This window comes from Oncorhynchus gorbuscha, unplaced genomic scaffold, assembly GCF_021184085.1.
Source record: "Oncorhynchus gorbuscha isolate QuinsamMale2020 ecotype Even-year unplaced genomic scaffold, OgorEven_v1.0 Un_scaffold_480, whole genome shotgun sequence".
In the NCBI taxonomy this organism is placed as follows: Eukaryota; Metazoa; Chordata; class Actinopteri; order Salmoniformes; family Salmonidae; genus Oncorhynchus; species Oncorhynchus gorbuscha.
Window position 1 is genome coordinate 281960 of NW_025745312.1, and position 18346 is coordinate 300305.

An 18346-nucleotide genomic window follows, 5' to 3' on the forward strand; every position below is an offset into this window, starting at 1 on the left:
CCACTTCCTCCCCAACCCTGCTAGAAACTACAGATCATCACCACTTCCTCCCCAACCCTGCTAGAAACTACAGATCACCACCACTTCCTCCCCAACCCTGCTAGAAACTACAGATCATCACCACTTCCTCCCCAACCCTGCTAGAAACTACAGTTCACTACCAGTTCCTCCCCAACCCTGCTAGAAACTACAGATCACCACCAGTTCCTCCCCAACCCTGCTAGAAACTACACTTCCTCCCAACCCTGCTATAAACTACACTTCCTCCCAACCCTGCTAGAAACTACACTTCCTCCCCAACCCTGCTAGAAACTACAGATCATCACCAGTTCCTCCCCAACCCTGCTAGAAACTACACACTTCCTCCCCAACCCTGCTAGAAACTACACTTCCTCCCCAACCCTGCTAGAAACTACAGATCATCACCACTTCCTCCCCAACCCTGCTAGAAACTACAGATCATCACCAGTTCCTCCCCAACCCTGCTAGAAACTACAGTTCAGTACCAGCTCCTCCCCAACCCTGCTAGAAACTACACTTCCTCCTCAACCCTGCTAGAAACTACACTTCCTCCCCAACCCTGCTAGAAACTACACTTCCTCCCCAACCCTGCTAGAAACTACAGATCATCACCAGGTCCTCCCCAACCCTGCTAGAAACTACAGATCACCACCAGTTCCTCCCCAACCCTGCTAGAAACTACACTTCCTCCCCAACCCTGCTAGAAACTACAGATCACCACCAGCTCCTCCCCAACCCTGCTAGAAACTACACTTCCTCCCCAACCCTGCTAGAAACTACAGATCACCACCACTTCCTCCCCAACCCTGCTAGAAACTACAGATCATCACCACTTCCTCCCCAACCCTGCTAGAAACTACAGATCACCACCACTTCCTCCCCAACCCTGCTAGAAACTACAGATCATCACCACTTCCTCCCCAACCCTGCTAGAAACTACAGATCATCACCACTTCCTCCCCAACCCTGCTAGAAACTACAGTTCACTACCACTTCCTCCCCAACCCTGTTAGAAACTACAGATCACCACCACTTCCTCCCCAACCCTGCTAGAAACTACAGATCATCACCAACCCTGCTAGAAACTACAGATCATCACCACTTCCTCCCCAACCCTGCTAGAAACTACAGATCATCACCAGTTCCTCCCCAACCCTGCTAGAAACTACACTTCCTCCCCAACCCCCAACTTCCTCCCCAACCCTGCTAGAAACTACAGATCATCACCAGTTCCTCCCCAACCCTGCTAGAAACTACAGATCATCACCTTCCTCCCCAACCCTGCTAGAAACTACACTTCCTCCCCAACCCTGCTAGAAACTACACTTCCTCCCCAACCCCTAGAAACAACCCTGCTAGAAACTACAGATCATCACCAGTTCCTCCCCAACCCTGCTAGAAACTACAAACCACAGATCATCACCAGTTCCTCCCCAACCCTGCTAGAAACTACAGTTCAGTACCAGCTCCTCCCCAACCCTGCTAGAAACTACACTTCCTCCTCAACCCTGCTAGAAACTACACTTCCTCCCCAACCCTGCTAGAAACTACACTTCCTCCCCAACCCTGCTAGAAACTACAGATCACCACCAGTTCCTCCCCAACCCTGCTAGAAACTACAGATCACCACCAGTTCCTACCCAACCCTGCTAGAAACTACACTTCCTCCCCAACCCTGCTAGAAACTACAGATCACCACCAGCTCCTCCCCAACCCTGCTAGAAACTACAGATCACCACCAGTTCCTCCCCAACCTGCTAGAAACTACACTTCCTCCCCAACCCTGCTAGAAACTACAGATCCTCACCAGTTCCTCCCCAACTCTGCTAGAAACTACAGATCACCACCAGTTCCTCCCCAACTCTGCTAGAAACTACACTTCCTCCCCAACCCTGCTAGAAACTACAGATCACCACCAGTTCCTCCCCAACCCTGCTAGAAACTACACTTCCTCCCCAACCCTGCTAGAAACTACACTTCCTCCCCAACCCTGCTAGAAACTACAGATCACCACCAGTTCCTCCCCAACCCTGCTAGAAACTACAGATCACCACCAGTTCCTACCCAACCCTGCTAGAAACTACACTTCCTCCCCAACCCTGCTAGAAACTACAGATCACCACCAGCTCCTCCCCAACCCTGCTAGAAACTACAGATCACCACCAGCTCTTCCCCAACCCTGCTAGAAACTACACTTCCTCCCCAACCCTGCTAGAAACTACAGATCCTCACCAGTTCCTCCCCAACCCTGCTAGAAACTACAGATCATCTTCAGTTCCTCCCCAACCCTGCTAGAAACTACAGATCACCACCAGTTCCTCCCCACCCTGCTAGAAACTACACTTCCTCCCCAACCCTGCTAGAAACTACAGAACACTACCAGCTCCTCCCCAACCCTGCTAGAAACTACACTTCCTCCCCAACCCTGCTAGAAACTACAGATCATCACCAGTTCCTCCCCAACCCTGCTAGAAACTACAGATCACCACCAGTTCCTACCCAACCCTGCTAGAAACTACACTTCCTCCCCAACCCTGCTAGAAACTACACTTCCTCCCCAACCCTGCTAGAAACTACAGATCACCACCAGCTCCTCCCCAACCCTGCTAGAAACTACAGATAACCACCACTTCCTCCCCAACCCTGCTAGAAACTACACTTCCTCCCCAACCCTGCTAGAAACTACACTTCCTCCCCAACCCTGCTAGAAACTACACTTCCTCCCCAACCCTGCTAGAAACTACAGATCATCACCAGTTCCTCCCCAACCCTGCTAGAAACTACAGTTCAGTACCAGCTCCTCCCCAACCCTGCTAGAAACTACACTTCCTCCCCAACCCTGCTAGAAACTACAGATCACCACCAGTTCCTACCCAACCCTGCTAGAAACTACACTTCCTCCCCAACCCTGCTAGAAACTACAGATCACCACCAGCTCCTCCCCAACCCTGCTAGAAACTACAGATCACCACCAGTTCCTCCCCAACTCTGCTAGAAACTACACTTCCTCCCCAACCCTGCTAGAAACTACAGATCCTCACCAGTTCCTCCCCAACTCTGCTAGAAACTACAGATCATCTTCAGTTCCTCCCCAACCCTGCTAGAAACTACAGATCACCACCAGTTCCTCCCCAACCCTGCTAGAAACTACACTTCCTCCCCAACCCTGCTAGAAACTACAGATCACCACCAGTTCCTCCCCAACCCTGCTAGAAACTACAGATCACCACCAGTTCCTACCCAACCCTGCTAGAAACTACACTTCCTCCCCAACCCTGCTAGAAACTACAGATCACCACCAGCTCCTCCCCAACCCTGCTAGAAACTACAGATCACCACCAGCTCTTCCCCAACCCTGCTAGAAACTACACTTCCTCCCCAACCCTGCTAGAAACTACCCTGCTAGAAACAGATCCTCACCACTTCCTCCCCAACACTGCTAGAAACTACAGATCATCTTCAGTTCCTCCCCAACCCTGCTAGAAACTACAGATCACCACCAGTTCCTCCCCGACCCTGCTAGAAACTACACTTCCTCCCAACCCTGCTAGAAACTACAGAACACTACCAGCTCCTCCCCAACCCTGCTAGAAACTACACTTCCTCCCCAACCCTGCTAGAAACTACACTTCCTCCCCAACCCTGCTAGAAACTACAGATCACCACCAGCTCCTCCCCAACCCTGCTAGAAACTACAGATCACCACCAGCTCTTCCCCAACCCTGCTAGAAACTACACTTCCTCCCCAACCCTGCTAGAAACTACAGATCCTCACCAGTTCCTCCCCAACCCTGCTAGAAACTACAGATCATCTTCAGTTCCTCCCCAACCCTGCTAGAAACTACAGATCACCACCAGTTCCTCCCCAACCCTGCTAGAAACTACACTTCCTCCCCAACCCTGCTAGAAACTACAGATCACCACCAGTTCCTCCCGACCCTGCTAGAAACTACACTTCCTCCCCAACCCTGCTAGAAACTACAGAACACTACCAGCGCCTCCCCAACCCTGCTAGAAACTACACTTCCTCCCCAACCCTGCTAGAAACTACAGATCATCACCAGTTCCTCCCCAACCCTGCTAGAAACTACACTTCCTCCCCAACCCTGCTAGAAACTACAGATCACCACCAGTTCCTCCCCAACCCTGCTAGAAACTACACTTCCTCCCCAACCCTGCTAGAAACTACAGATCACCACCAGTTCCTCCCCAACCCTGCTAGAAACTACACTTCCTCCCCAACCCTGCTAGAAACTACAGATCACCACCAGTTCCTCCCCAACCCTGCTAGAAACTACACTTCCTCCCCAACCCTGCTAGAAACTACAGATCACCACCAGTTCCTCCCGACCCTGCTAGAAACTACAGATCACCACCAGTTCCTCCCCAACCCTGCTAGAAACTACACTTCCTCCCCAACCCTGCTAGAAACTACACTTCCTCCCCAACCCTGCTAGAAACTACAGATCACCACCAGTTCCTCCCCGACCCTGCTAGAAACTACAGATCACCACCACTTCCTCCCCAACCCTGCTAGAAACTACAGATCATCACCAGTTCCTCCCCAACCCTGCTAGAAACTACACTTCCTCCCAAACCCTGCTAGAAACTACAGTTCACCATTTGTTCCATGAAACGTTTATTATGAGAACCAGATATCATATATTTCACCAGGAACAGCGAGTGTATTCTTTTGTGATAATATTTATAATGCGTTTGGAAGCAGATCCTTCAAATAAATAAATTACACCCTTCAATTCCAATTCATCTTTCTTTTGCTTCAGCCATGTGGTTTATCCTCAGCTGTCTAAGCAGAGAAAGTGAGTCTGGCTGAAGGAAACAGCACAGCTGGCGAGTAAACACAGTCTCACACTAAGGGTCACGGTCCAAATAGCACCTTATTCCCTATGTAGTGCACTACTTTTGACCAGACCCATCCTATGTAGTGCATTACTTTTGGCCATAGGGTCATTTGGGACACATCCATCCATCAGATCAAGTGCTTTCAGCCAGGACAGAGACACACCACCAGACAAGACAGGATGAAGTCTTCAGGACAGAGACACACAACCAGACAGGACAGGACAGAGACACACCACCAGACAGGACAGAGACATACCACCAGACAGGACAGAGACACACCACCAGACAGGACAGAGACACACCACCAGACAGGACAGGATGAAGTCTTCAGGACAGGACAGAGACACACACCAGACAGGACAGGACAGAGACACACCACCAGACAGGACAGGACAGAGACACACCACCAGCCAGGACAGGATGAAACCAGACAGGACAGAGACACACCACCAGACAGGAAAGGACAGAGACACACCACCAGACAGGACAGGACAGAGACACACCACCAGACAGGACAGGACAGAGACACACCACCAGACAGGACAGAGACACACCACCAGACAGGACAGAGACACACCACCAGACAGGACAGGACAGAGACACACCACCAGACAGGACAGAGACACATCACCAGACAGGACAGGACAGAGACACACCACCAGACAGGACAGGACAGAGACACACCACCAGACAGGACAGGACAGAGACACACCACCAGACAGGACAGGACAGGACAGAGACACACCACCAGACAGGACAGGACAGAGACACATCACCAGACAGGACAGAGACACACCACCAGACAGGACAGGATGAAACCTTCAGGACAGAGACACACCACCAGACAGGACAGGACAGAGACACACCACCAGACAGGACAGGACAGAGACACATCACCAGACAGGACAGAGACACACCACCAGACAGGACAGGACAGAGACACACCACCAGACAGGACAGGACAGAGACACACCACCAGACAGGACAGGACAGAGACACACCACCAGACAGGACAGGACAGAGACACACCACCAGACAGGACAGGACAGAGACACACCACCAGACAGGACAGGACAGAGACACATCACCAGACAGGACAGAGACACACCACCAGACAGGACAGGACAGAGACACACCACCAGACAGGACAGGACAGAGACACACCACCAGACAGGACAGGACAGAGACACACCACCAGACAGGACAGGACAGAGACACACCACCAGACAGGACAGAGACACACCACCAGACAGGACAGAGACATACCACCAGACAGGACAGGACAGAGACACACCACCAGACAGGACAGAGACACATCACCAGACAGGACAGGACAGAGACACACCACCAGACAGGACAGGACAGAGACACACCACCAGACAGGACAGGACAGAGACACATCACCAGACAGGACAGGACAGAGACACACCACCAGACAGGACAGAGACACACCACCAGACAGGACAGGATGAAACCTTCAGGACAGAGACACACCACCAGACAGGACAGGACAGAGACACACCACCAGACAGGACAGGACAGAGACACACCACCAGACAGGACAGAGACACACCACCAGACAGGACAGGACAGAGACACACCACCAGACAGGACAGGACAGAGACACACCACCAGACAGGACAGAGACACACCACCAGACAGGACAGGACAGAGACACACAACCAGACAGGACAGAGACACACCACCAGACAGGACAGGACAGAGACACACCACCAGACAGGACAGGACAGAGACACACCACCAGACAGGACAGGACAGAGACACACAACCAGACAGGACAGAGACACACCACCAGACAGGACAGGACAGAGACACACAACCAGACAGGACAGAGACACACCACCAGACAGGACAGGACAGAGACACACCACCAGACAGGACAGGACAGAGACACACCACCAGACAGGACAGGACAGAGACACACCACCAGACAGGACAGGACAGAGACACACCACCAGACAGGACAGGACAGAGACACACCACCAGACAGGACAGGACAGAGACACACCACCAGACAGGACAGGACAGAGACACACCACCAGACAGGACAGAATGAAACATTCAGGACAGGACAGAGACACACCACCAGACAAGACAGGATGAAACATTCAGGACAGGACAGAGACACACCACTCTGACAGAGTGTCTAACAACCTTGAATTCCTGGCTGACAGAGTTTCTCATCAGAGAATAAAAGGAAACAGAAATAGTCACACACACACACACACACACACACACACACACACACACACACACACACACACACACACACACACACACACACACACACACACACACACACACACACACACACACACACACACACACACACACACACACACACACACACACACACACACACACACACAACTCATAAAATAGTTCCTTCACTAATGATTTCCACTCATTTCCCTTTTAAATGAGATGTTGAAGACAGACGCCGTGCTGGTTCACAGTCAGCATTACTCCACTACAACATGCTTTCACAATGCTTCTCAGACACACACACACACACACACACACACACACACACACACACACACACACACACACACACACACACACACACACACACACACACACAGCCAGCTTCTATCCAGTCTCCTCTTGTTTGTTTATAAGCACCTGTTCCCAGCAGTTTACCCAGGGGGAATCTCTCTCCTAATCAGCCCTTAACAAGCGAGCCCCTTAACGACCATTGACCAGGTATTTACTTCCTGTTAAACGCTGCTTTGTCCAGGTTCTCACACACAATGGGCCTGATGATGTGGTTAATGATGAGTTCGTCATGCCACAACAGGAAATGCCTTGGGTAATAAACTGGGAATAAATAAATGAAATCTTCCTCCACCAATCTCTTCTCTCTTCCTCTCCTCCTCCTCCAACCTCTTCTCTCTTCCTCTCTTCCTCCACCAACCTCTTCTCTTCCTCTCTTCCTGTCCCCCTCCTCCATCCTCTTCTCTCTTCCTCTCCTCCTCCACCAACATCGTCTCTCTTCCTGTCCCCCTCCTCCATCCTCTTCTCTCTTCCTCTCCTCCTCCACCATCTCTTCTCTCCTTCCTCCTCCTCCTCCACCAACCTCTTCTCTTCTTCCTGTCCCCCTCCTCCATCCTCTCTCTCTCTTCCTCTCCTCCTCCACCAACCTCTTCTCTCTTCCTCTCCTCCTCCACCAACCTCTTCTCTCTTCCTCTCCTCCTCCACCATCCTCTTCTCCTTCCTCTCCTCCTCCACCAACCTTTTCTCTCTTCCTCTCCTCCTCCACCATCCTCTTCTCTCTTTCTCTCCTCCTCCACCATCCTCTTCTCTCTTCCTCTCCTCCTCCACCATCCTCTTCTCTCTTCCTCTCTCTCCTCCTCCACCATCCTCTTCTCTCTTCCTCTCCTCCTCCACCAACCTCTTCTCTCTTTCTCTCTTTCTCCTCCACCATCCTCTTCTCTCCTCTCCTCCTCCACCATCCTCTTCCTCTCTTCCTCTCCTCCTCCACCATCCTCTTCCTCTCCCCCTCCACCATCCTCTTCTCTCTTCCTCTCCTCCTCCACCATCCTCTTCTCTCTTCCTCTCCTCCTCCACCAACCTCTTCTCTCTTCCTCTCCTCCTCCACCATCCTCTTCTCTCTTCCTCTCCTCCTTCACCATCCTCTTCTCTCTTTCTCTCCTCCTCCACCATCCTCTTCTCTCTTCCTCCACCTCCTCCTCCACCAACCTCTTCTCTCTTCCTCTCCTCCTCCACCATCCTCTTCTCTCTTCCTCTCCTCCTCCACCAACCTCTTCTCTCTTCTCTCTCCTCCTCCACCATCCTCTTCTCTCTTCCTCTCCTCCTCCACCATCCTCTTCTCTCTTCCTCTCCTCCTCCACCAACCTCTTCTCTCTTCCTCTCCTCCTCCACCATCCTCTTCTCTCTTCCTCTCCTCCTCCACCATCCTCTTCTCTCTTTCTCTCCTCCTCCACCATCCTCTTCTCTCTTCCTCTCCTCCTCCACCATCCATCCCTCTTCTCTCTTCCTCTCCTCCCACCAACCTTCTCTCTTCCTCTCCTCCTCCACCATCCTCTTCTCTCTTCCTCTCCTCCTCCACCAACCTCTTCTCTCTTTCTCTCCTCCTCCACCCTCCTCTTCTCTCTTCCATCCTCCTCCACCATCCTATTCTCTCTTCCTCTCCTCCTCCACCAACTTCTTCTCTCTCCCCTCCACCATCCTCTTCTCTCTTCCTCTCCTCCTCCACCAACCTCTTCTCTCTTCCTCTCCTCCTCCACCATCCTCTTCTCTCTTCCTCTCCTCCTCCACCAACCTCTTCTCTCTTCCTCTCCTCCTCCACCAACCTCTTCTCTCTTCCTCTCCTCCTCCACCATCCTCTTCTCTCTTCCTCTCCTCCTCCACCAACCTCTTCTCTCCCCTCCACCATCCTATTCTCTCTTCCTCTCCTCCTCCACCAACCTCTTCTCTCTTCCTCTCCTCCTCCACCAACCGCTTCTCTCTTCCTCTCCTCCTCTCCCATCCTCTTCTCTCTTCCTCTCCTCCTCCACCAACCTCTTCTCTCTTCCTCTCCTCCTCCACCATCCTCTTCTCTCTTCCTCTCCTCCTCCACCAACCTCTTCTCTCTTCCTCTATTCCTCCAACCTGTTCTTCTGATGGTCTGTCTGTCTGTCTGTCTGACTGTTCTGTTCTCCTGATGGTCTGTCTGTCTGTCTGACTGTTCTGTTCTCCTGATGGTCTGTCTGTCTGTCTGACTGTTCTGTTCTCCTGATGGTCTGTCTGTCTGACTGTTCTGTTCTCCTGATGGTCTGTCTGTCTGCTCTGTTCTGTTCTCCTAAAGGTCTGTCTGTCTGTCTGTCTGTCTGTCTGTCTGTCTGTCTGTCTGTCTGTCTGTCTGTCTGTCTGTCTGTCTGTCTGTCTGTCTGTCTGTCTGTCTGTCTGTCTGTCTGTCTGTCTGTCTGTCTGTCTGTCTGTCTGTCTGTCTGTTCTGTTCTCCTAAAGGTCTGTCTGTCTGTTCTGTTCTGTTCTCCTAAAGGTCTGTCTGTCTGCTCTGTTCTCCTAAAGGTCTGTCTGTCTGTTCTGTTCTGCTAAAGGTCTGTCTGTCTGTTCTATTCTGTTCTGTTCTCCTAAAGGTCTGTCTGTCTGCTCTGTTCTGTTCTCCTAAAGGTCTGTCTGTCTGCTCTGTTCTGTTCTCCTAAAGGTCTGTCTGTCTGTCTGTTCTGTTCTCCTAAAGGTCTGTCTGTCTGTTCTGTTCTGTTCTCCTAAAGGTCTGTCTGTCTGCTCTGTTCTGTTCTGCTAAAGGTCTGTCTGTCTGTCTGCTCTGTTCTGTTCTGTTCTCCTAAAGGTCTGTCTGTCTGCTCTGTTCTGTTCTCCTAAAGGTCTGTCTGTCTGTCTGTCTGTTCTGTTCTCCTAAAGGTCTGTCTGTCTGCTCTGTTCTGTTCTCCTAAAGGTCTGTCTGTCTGTTCTGTTCTGTTCTCCTAAAGGTCTGTCTGTCTGCTCTGTTCTGTTCTCCTAAAGGTCTGTCTGTCTGTCTGTTCTGTTCTCCTAAAGGTCTGTCTGTCTGTTCTGTTCTGTTCTCCTAAAGGTCTGTCTGTTCTGTTCTGTTCTGTTCTCCTAAAGGTCTGTCTGTCTGTCTGCTCTGTTCTGTTCTCCTAAAGGTCTGTCTGCCTGTTCTGTTCTCCTGATGGTCTGTCTGTCTGTCTGACTGTTCTGTTCTCCTAAAGGTCTGTCTGTCTGTTCTGTTCTCCTGATGGTCTGTCTGTCTGACTGTTCTGTTCTCCTAAAGGTCTGTCTGTCTGTCTGCTCTGTTCTGTTCTCCTAAAGGTCTGTCTGTCTGTTCTGTTCTCCTGATGGTCTGTCTGTCTGTCTGACTGTTCTGTTCTGTTCTGTTCTCCTGATGGTCTGTCTGTCTGACTGTTCTGTTCTCCTGATGGTCTGTCTGTCTGACTGTTCTGTTCTCCTGATGGTCTGTCTGTCTGCTCTGTTCTCCTGATGGTCTGTCTGTCTCTTTGCTCTGTTCTCCTGATGGTCTGTCTGTCTGCTCTGTTCTCCTGATGGTCTGTCTGTCTGCTCTGTTCTCCTGATGGTCTGTCTGTCTGCTCTGTTCTCCTGATGGTCTGTCTGTCTGTCTGCTCTGTTCTCCTGATGGTCTGTCTGTCTGCTCTGTTCTCCTGATGGTCTGTCTGTCTGACTGCTCTGTTCTCCTGATGGTCTGTCTGTCTGCTCTGTTCTCCTGATGGTCTGTCTGTCTGCTCTGTTCTCCTGATGGTCTGTCTAACTGCTCTGATCTGTTCTCCTGATGGTCTGTCTGTCTGTTCTGTTCTCCTAAAGTTTGTCTGTCTGTCTGTTCTGTTCTCCTAAAGGTCTGTCTGTCTGCTCTGTTCTCCTAAAGGTCTGTCTGTCTGTTCTGTTCTCCTAAAGGTCTGTCTGTCTGCTCTGTTCTCCTAAAGGTCTGTCTGTCTGCTCTGTTCTCCTAAAGGTCTGTCTGTCTGCTCTGTTCTGTTCTCCTAAAGGTCTGTCTGTCTGCTCTGCTTCTCTAAACCCTCTGAATAAGATGTGATTGATGTGTTCTACTCTTGATATTAGTTAACTTTCAACTTTTATTCTAATAAAGTTGTCATGGTTTTAAGATGGTTGCCAGACCTTCATCTTAATAGAATATCATCAGTGAAACTGCAATCTCTCCATCTACCTCATTTCTAAATGTTTTACAATTCATAATTGCATAAATCTTGCACCTTGCTCCAAAGACACCTTACCCAGGTTATTTTCTGATTGAATATTATAGCGGGGCGTTGTACATTATATGAGTGTTATAACCAAGTGTTTATAACGCCAGCGTATTGATTTCACTGATTTAAAGAATGATGCAGATGTAACTGATGTGAAACGGCTGGCTAATTAGCGGTGGTGCGCGCTAAATAGCGTTTTAATCGGTTCTGTCAACACCATGTAATACCAGGGGGTCTCCCGCTTGCTCTGCAAGGGCCTCGGCTTTTGTGGAGCGATGGGTAAACGATGCTTCGTGGGTGACTGTTGTTGATGTGTGCAGAGGATCCCTGGTTAGCGCCCGGGTATGGGGCGAGGGGGCGGTCTAAAGTTATACTGTTACACAGAAACCAAACATACAAAAGACTGAACCCACGTTGGTTCAACGTTATTTCATTTAAATGACGTGGTAACAACGTTGATTCAACCAGTGTGTGCCCAGGGGAAAATGTCATATATAGTTATCAAACAATGATTCAGATTTTTTAAATGCAACGCCTGTTTTTGATTCGTCTTTTAAAATGTAGCGCCTGTTTTCATTGCAAAGCCAAGAATAAATAATGCATTTGTCAAAATACATTTAATTCGGTCTCCAGTTCTTACCTTCAGTGGTCTTGTTGGAGGAGCGCACATCTTCACCGAAGCATATTGTAATTGACAAAACATGAAGAACGATCAAAAACACGGTAACTGTCTGACTCCCGTAGGTCCGCCGGTAGGTCATTGTGCGGGTGAACGGCAGCGGATGAACGGGTCGCGACTTTCCAACTGTCTCACGGCAGCACGACCATAAAATACAGTGGAACAGCTGATGTGTAACACCCAAAGGACTTCATGAAATATGATCAAGTATGAGGAAAGAGAGACGGTTAGGAAATCCTTCTCAGTCCTCACCCGCTCCACTCCAGCAACCTCCGACTCCCCTGGAACAGACTTTATATCCAACGATGTTAAAAGCGCATCAAGCACTTTGGAGAGAAGCCCCACAATTTGACCAGTAAACGTGTCATTAACTACATTGAAATAGGTGGTCGTTTATTTTCCTTCCGATGACAACAGTTAGGGAGTTCCTCCAAAAAAAGGAATTTACAGACGAAGTGTTTGTTGTCTTTCGTTAACGAGACCATGTGCTTCTCCAGAAGCGCTCCTTACGGACGTCAATCCGTCTTTACGTTCGCCGTCCGCAAAGGCGCACCGTTATAAGCGCTTTTCTGCGCTGCAGCAAGAGAAAGAGAGAGAGGGGGAAGGAGAGAGAGAGAGAGGGAAGGAAGGAAGGAAGGAAGGAAGGAAGGAAGGAAGGAAGGAAGGAAGGAAGGAAGGAAGGAAGGAGAGAGAGAGAAAGGGAGAGAGAGAGAGAGAGAGAGAGAGAGAGAGAGAGAGAGAGAGAGAGAGAGAGAGAGAGAGAGAGAGAGAGAGAGAGAGAGAGGGGGAAGGAGAGAGAGAGAAAGAGGAGAGAGTACACTTAGAGGACTTGAATAATATATTTCAGACACAACCTCTCCCAGCAGAGGTAATTCTGGTTCAATATTTTATTCAACCATAAGAGACAGTCGACTTGAAAGCAGTTATGGTGGGTGTGTAAAAAAAAAAAAAAAAAAAGCAGATTTTTTTTAACCTTTTATTTAACAAGGGAAGTCAGTGTAAGAACAAATTCTTATTTGCATTGCCGGCCTAGGAACAGTGGGTTAACTGCCTTGTTCAGGGGCAGAACGACAGGTTTGTACCTTGTCAGCTCGGATACTAGTCCAAAGGTGTGTAACGCACTGGTGGCACCCTGCAGTCCCGGTATGGTGGACTAGGCAGCAGTCCTGTCAGTCCTGGTGGGTGTGTAAACAGCAGTCCTGTCAGTCCTGGTGGGTGTGTAAACAGCAGTCCTGGTGGGTGTGTAAACAGCAGTCCTGGTGGGTGTGTAAACAGCAGTCCTGGTGGGTGTGTAAACAGCAGTCCTGTCAGTCCTGGTGGGTGTGTAAACAGCAGTCCTGGTGGGTGTGTAAACAGCAGTCCTGTCAGTCCTGGTGGGTGTGTAAACAGCAGTCCTGGTGGGTGTGTAAACAGCAGTCCTGGTGGGTGTGTAAACAGCAGTCCTGTCAGTCCTGGTGGGTGTGTAAACAGCAGTCCTGGTGGGTGTGTAAACAGCAGTCCTGGTGGGTGTGTAAACAGCAGTCCTGGTGGGTGTGTAAACAGCAGTCCTGTCAGTTCTGGTGGGTGTGTAAACAGCAGTCCTGTCAGTCCTGGTGGGTGTGTAAACAGCAGTCCTGTCAGTCCTGGTGGGTGTGTAAACAGCAGTCCTGTCAGTCCTGGTGGGTGTGTAAACAGCAGTCCTGGTGGGTGTGTAAACAGCAGTCCTGTCAGTCCTGGTGGGTGTGTAAACAGCAGTCCTGGTGGGTGTGTAAACAGCAGTCCTGGTGGGTGTGTAAACAGCAGTCCTGGTGGGTGTGTAAACAGCAGTCCTGGTGGGTGTGTAAACAGCAGTCCTGGTGGGTGTGTAAACAGCAGTCCTGTCAGTCCTGGTGGGTGTGTAAACAGCAGTCCTGTCAGTCCTGTCAGGTGTGTAAACATCACTTCAACAGACTGTTCTCATGAACCCGCCGTGTCTCCTTGAAGCTCTAAGTGAAAAACATCCTCTGCCCTGTACTCACGCACACGGTCTGATTTGCTCTTCAAATGCAATAGGTCTACCTTTATTTAACCAGGCAAGTCAGTTAAGAACAGATTCTTATTTTCAATGACGGCCTAGGAACAGTGGGTTAACTGCCTTGTTCAGGGGCAGAACGACATATTTGTACCTTGTCAGTATCTCGGGGGTTTGAACTTGCAACCTTCCGGTTACATAGTCCAACACTCTAACCACTAGGCTACCCTGCCGCCCCATTCATCTATTGTAGAATAAACTCAAAATAACATCACATGTATTATTCTGAAGTATAAACTGACCAGCCTCAACATGGTGCTGACAGTATCTCAGAGGAAGTGGAAAACCATTATTACATCAGTGCTGACAGTATCTATTTGCATTCAATTGTATTCACCCCTGATATACATGGTGCTGACAGTATCTCAGAGGAGGACACCCCCTGGTATTACATGGTGCTGACAGTATCTCAGAGGAAGAGGACACCCCTGGTATTACATGGTGCTGACAGTATCTCAGAGGAAGAGGACACCCCCTGGTATTACATGGTGTTGACAGTATCTCAGAGGAAGAGGAGACCCCCTGGTATTACATGGTGCTGACAGTATCTCAGAGGAAGAGGAGACCCCCTGGTATTACATGGTGCTGACAGTATCTCAGAGGAAGAGGAAGAGGACACCCCCTGGTATTACATGGTGCTGATAGTATCTCAGAGGAAGAGGACACCCCCTGGTATTACATGGTGCTGACAGTATCTCAGAGGAAGAGAGTATAGGAGAGGGAGGGAGGTGGAAGAATAGAGAAAAGAGGATATAGGGAGGGAGGTGGAAGAGAGAATAGAGGATATAAGAGAGGGAGGGATGTGGAAGAGAATAGAGGATATAAGAGAGGGAGGGATGTGGAAGACGAGAATAGAGGATATAAGAGAGGGAGGGATGTGGAAGACGAGAATAGAGGATATAAGAGAGGGAGGGATGTAGGAAATAAGAGAGGGAGGGATGTGGAAGAAGAGAATATAGGTTGGTTGTGTCTGTGTGTGAGAGTGCAGTGATACAATATGAAAAACTTAGCCTACAGTTCTAGGTCTCAGGAATACTAGAGAAAATTAATTATATCCCAGAAATATTATGTGGGACAACAACAACGACAACCACAACAACTAATAACAACAAAAACAACAACCACAACAACAACAACCACAACACCCACAACCACAACAACAACAACTAACAACAACAACAACAACAACAACAGCAACCACAACAACAACAACAACAACCACAACAACAACAACCACAACAACAACAACCACAACAACAACAACCACAACAACAACAACAACTAACAACAACAACCACAACAACAACAACAACAACAACAACAACAACAACAACCACAACAACAACAACAACAACAACAACAACAACCACAACAACAACAACCACAACAACAACAACCACAACAACAACAACAACTAACAACAACAACCACAACAACAACAACAACAACAACCACAACCACAACAACAACAACAAATAACAACAACAACAACAACAACCACAACCACAACCACAACAACAACAAATAACAACAACAACAACAACCACAACAACAAATAAGAAAACATCTCTCAAGAGATATTATTATTATTCCTGACAGACAAACAAGGTCTTAACATGTTCTACAATGAGTTTGGACTGGAAGACAGAACAGAACCTATTCAGATCGGTGGAGAATCAGCTGAAAACCAAGGGCATATCCCAAATGGCACCCTATTCCCTATATAGTGCACTACTATTGACCAGTACCCTATTCCCTATATGGTGCACTACTATACTATTGACCAGCACCCTATTCCCTATTAGTGCACTACTATTGACCAGCACCCTATTCCCTAGATAGTACACTACTGTTGACCAGCACCCTATTCCCTAGATAGTGCACTACTATTGACCAGCACCCTATTCCCTATATAGTGCACTAATATTGACCAGCACCCTATTCCCTATATAGTGTACTACTAGTGACCAGCACCCTGTTCCCTACATAGTGCACTACTCTTGACCCTATGGCTCGGTAGAGACCTGTATCTATAAGAAGACATCACCCACAAACCACATGGTCATTGATTAACTTGTATAATCTAAAACCATTGGACTAAACAGGTTAAGAGGAGTGTGATGTATATATTTATAATATTTACATGAAACAGTCATTAGTCACCGAAACACACAACATGTCAGACATGTAGATACACACGTAGACAGTAAGCAAGGAGGTGGCAGATTCAGTCTCCAGATCCAGTCTCCAGATTCAGTCTCCAGATTCAGTCTCCAGATCCAGTCTCCAGATCCAGTCTCCAGATTCAGTCTGCAGATTCAGTCTCCAGATCCAGTCTCCAGATCCAGTCTCCAGATTCAGTCTCCAGATTCAGTCTCCAGATCAGTCTCCAGATTCAGTCTCCAGATTCAGTCTATGCAGATTCAGTCTCCAGATCCAGTCTCCAGATCAGTCTCCAGATTCAGTCTCCAGATCCAGTCTCCAGATCCAGTCTCCAGATTCAGTCTCCAGATCCAGCAGATTCAGTCTCCAGATCCAGTCTCCAGATTCAGTCTCCAGATTCAGTCTATGCAGATTCAGTCTCCAGATCCAGTCTCCAGATTCAGTCTCCAGATTCAGTCTATGCAGATTCAGTCTCCAGATCCAGTCTCCAGATTCAGTCTCCAGATCCAGTCTCCAGATTCAGTCTGCAGATCCAGTCTCCAGATTCAGTCTCCAGATCCAGTCTCAGATTCAGTCTGCAGATCCAGTCTCCAGATTCAGTCTCCAGATCCAGCAGATTCAGTCTCCAGATTCAGTCTCCAGATCCAGTCTCCAGATTCAGTCTCCAGATCAGTCTCCAGATTCAGTCTCCAGATCCAGTCTCCAGATTCAGTCTGCAGATCCAGTCTCCAGATTCAGTCTATGCAGATTCAGTCTCCAGATCCAGTCTCCAGATCCAGTCTCCAGATTCAGTCTCCAGATTCAGTCTCCAGATCCAGTCTCCAGATCCAGTCTCCAGATTCAGTCTCCAGATTCAGTCTATGCAGATTCAGTCTCCAGATCCAGTCTCCAGATTCAGTCTCCAGATTCAGTCTCCAGATTCAGTCTCCAGATCCAGTCTCCAGATTCAGTCTCCAGATTCAGTCTATGCAGAATCAGTCTCCAGATCCAGTCTCCAGATTCAGTCTCCAGATCCAGTCTCCAGATTCAGTCTCCAGATCCAGTCTCCAGATTCAGTCTCCAGATCCAGTCTCCAGATTCAGTCTGCAGATTCAGTCTCCAGATTCAGTCTCCAGATCCAGTCTCCAGATTCAGTCTATGCAGATCCAGTCTCCAGATTCCAGTCTCCAGATTCAGTCTATGCAGATTCAGTCTCCAGATCAAGTCTCCAGATCCAGTCTCCAGATTCAGTCTCCAGATTCAGTCTCCAGATTCAGTCTCAGATCAAGTCTCCAGATTCAGTCTCCAGATCCAGTCTCCAGATCCAGTCTCCAGATTCAGTCTGCAGATTCAGTCTCCAGATTCAGTCTCCAGATCCAGTCTCCAGATCCAGTCTCCAGATTCAGTCTCCAGATCCAGTCTCCAGATTCAGTCTCCAGATCCAGTCTCAGATCCAGTCTCCAGATCCAGTCTCCAGATCCAGTCTCCAGATTCAGTCTCTAGATCCAGTCTCCAGATTCTGGTCTCCAGATTCAGGTCTCCAGATTCAGTCTCCAGATCCAGTCTCCAGATTCAGTCTCCAGATTCAGTCTCCAGATTCAGTCTCTAGATCATGTTCTGATTGAAACTCTGAATGATGGCAGGGTCCACAGAAACCACCCTAGACCACAGAAACCACCCTAGACCACAGAAACCACCCTAGACCACAGAAACCACCCTAGACCACAGAAACCACCCTAGACCACAGAAACCAACCTAGACCACAGAAACCAACCTAGACCATAGAAACCAACCTAGACCACAGAAACCACCTAGACCACAGAAACCACCCTAGACCCCCAAACCACAGAAACCACCCTAGACCACAGA

General features: G+C 49.1%; 1 long non-coding RNA gene across 1 annotated transcript in view; it reads right to left on the reverse strand.

Annotated features, from left to right (window-relative positions):
- Positions 1–12344, reverse strand: part of LOC124018331 — a 45928-nt gene extending 33584 nt beyond the window's left edge. Inside the window, exon 1 of the long non-coding RNA XR_006835607.1 lies at positions 12247–12344. This is a non-coding gene — a long non-coding RNA (uncharacterized LOC124018331). The remainder of the gene's footprint in view (positions 1–12246) is intronic.
- Between the last annotated feature and the right edge of the window lie 6002 nt (positions 12345–18346).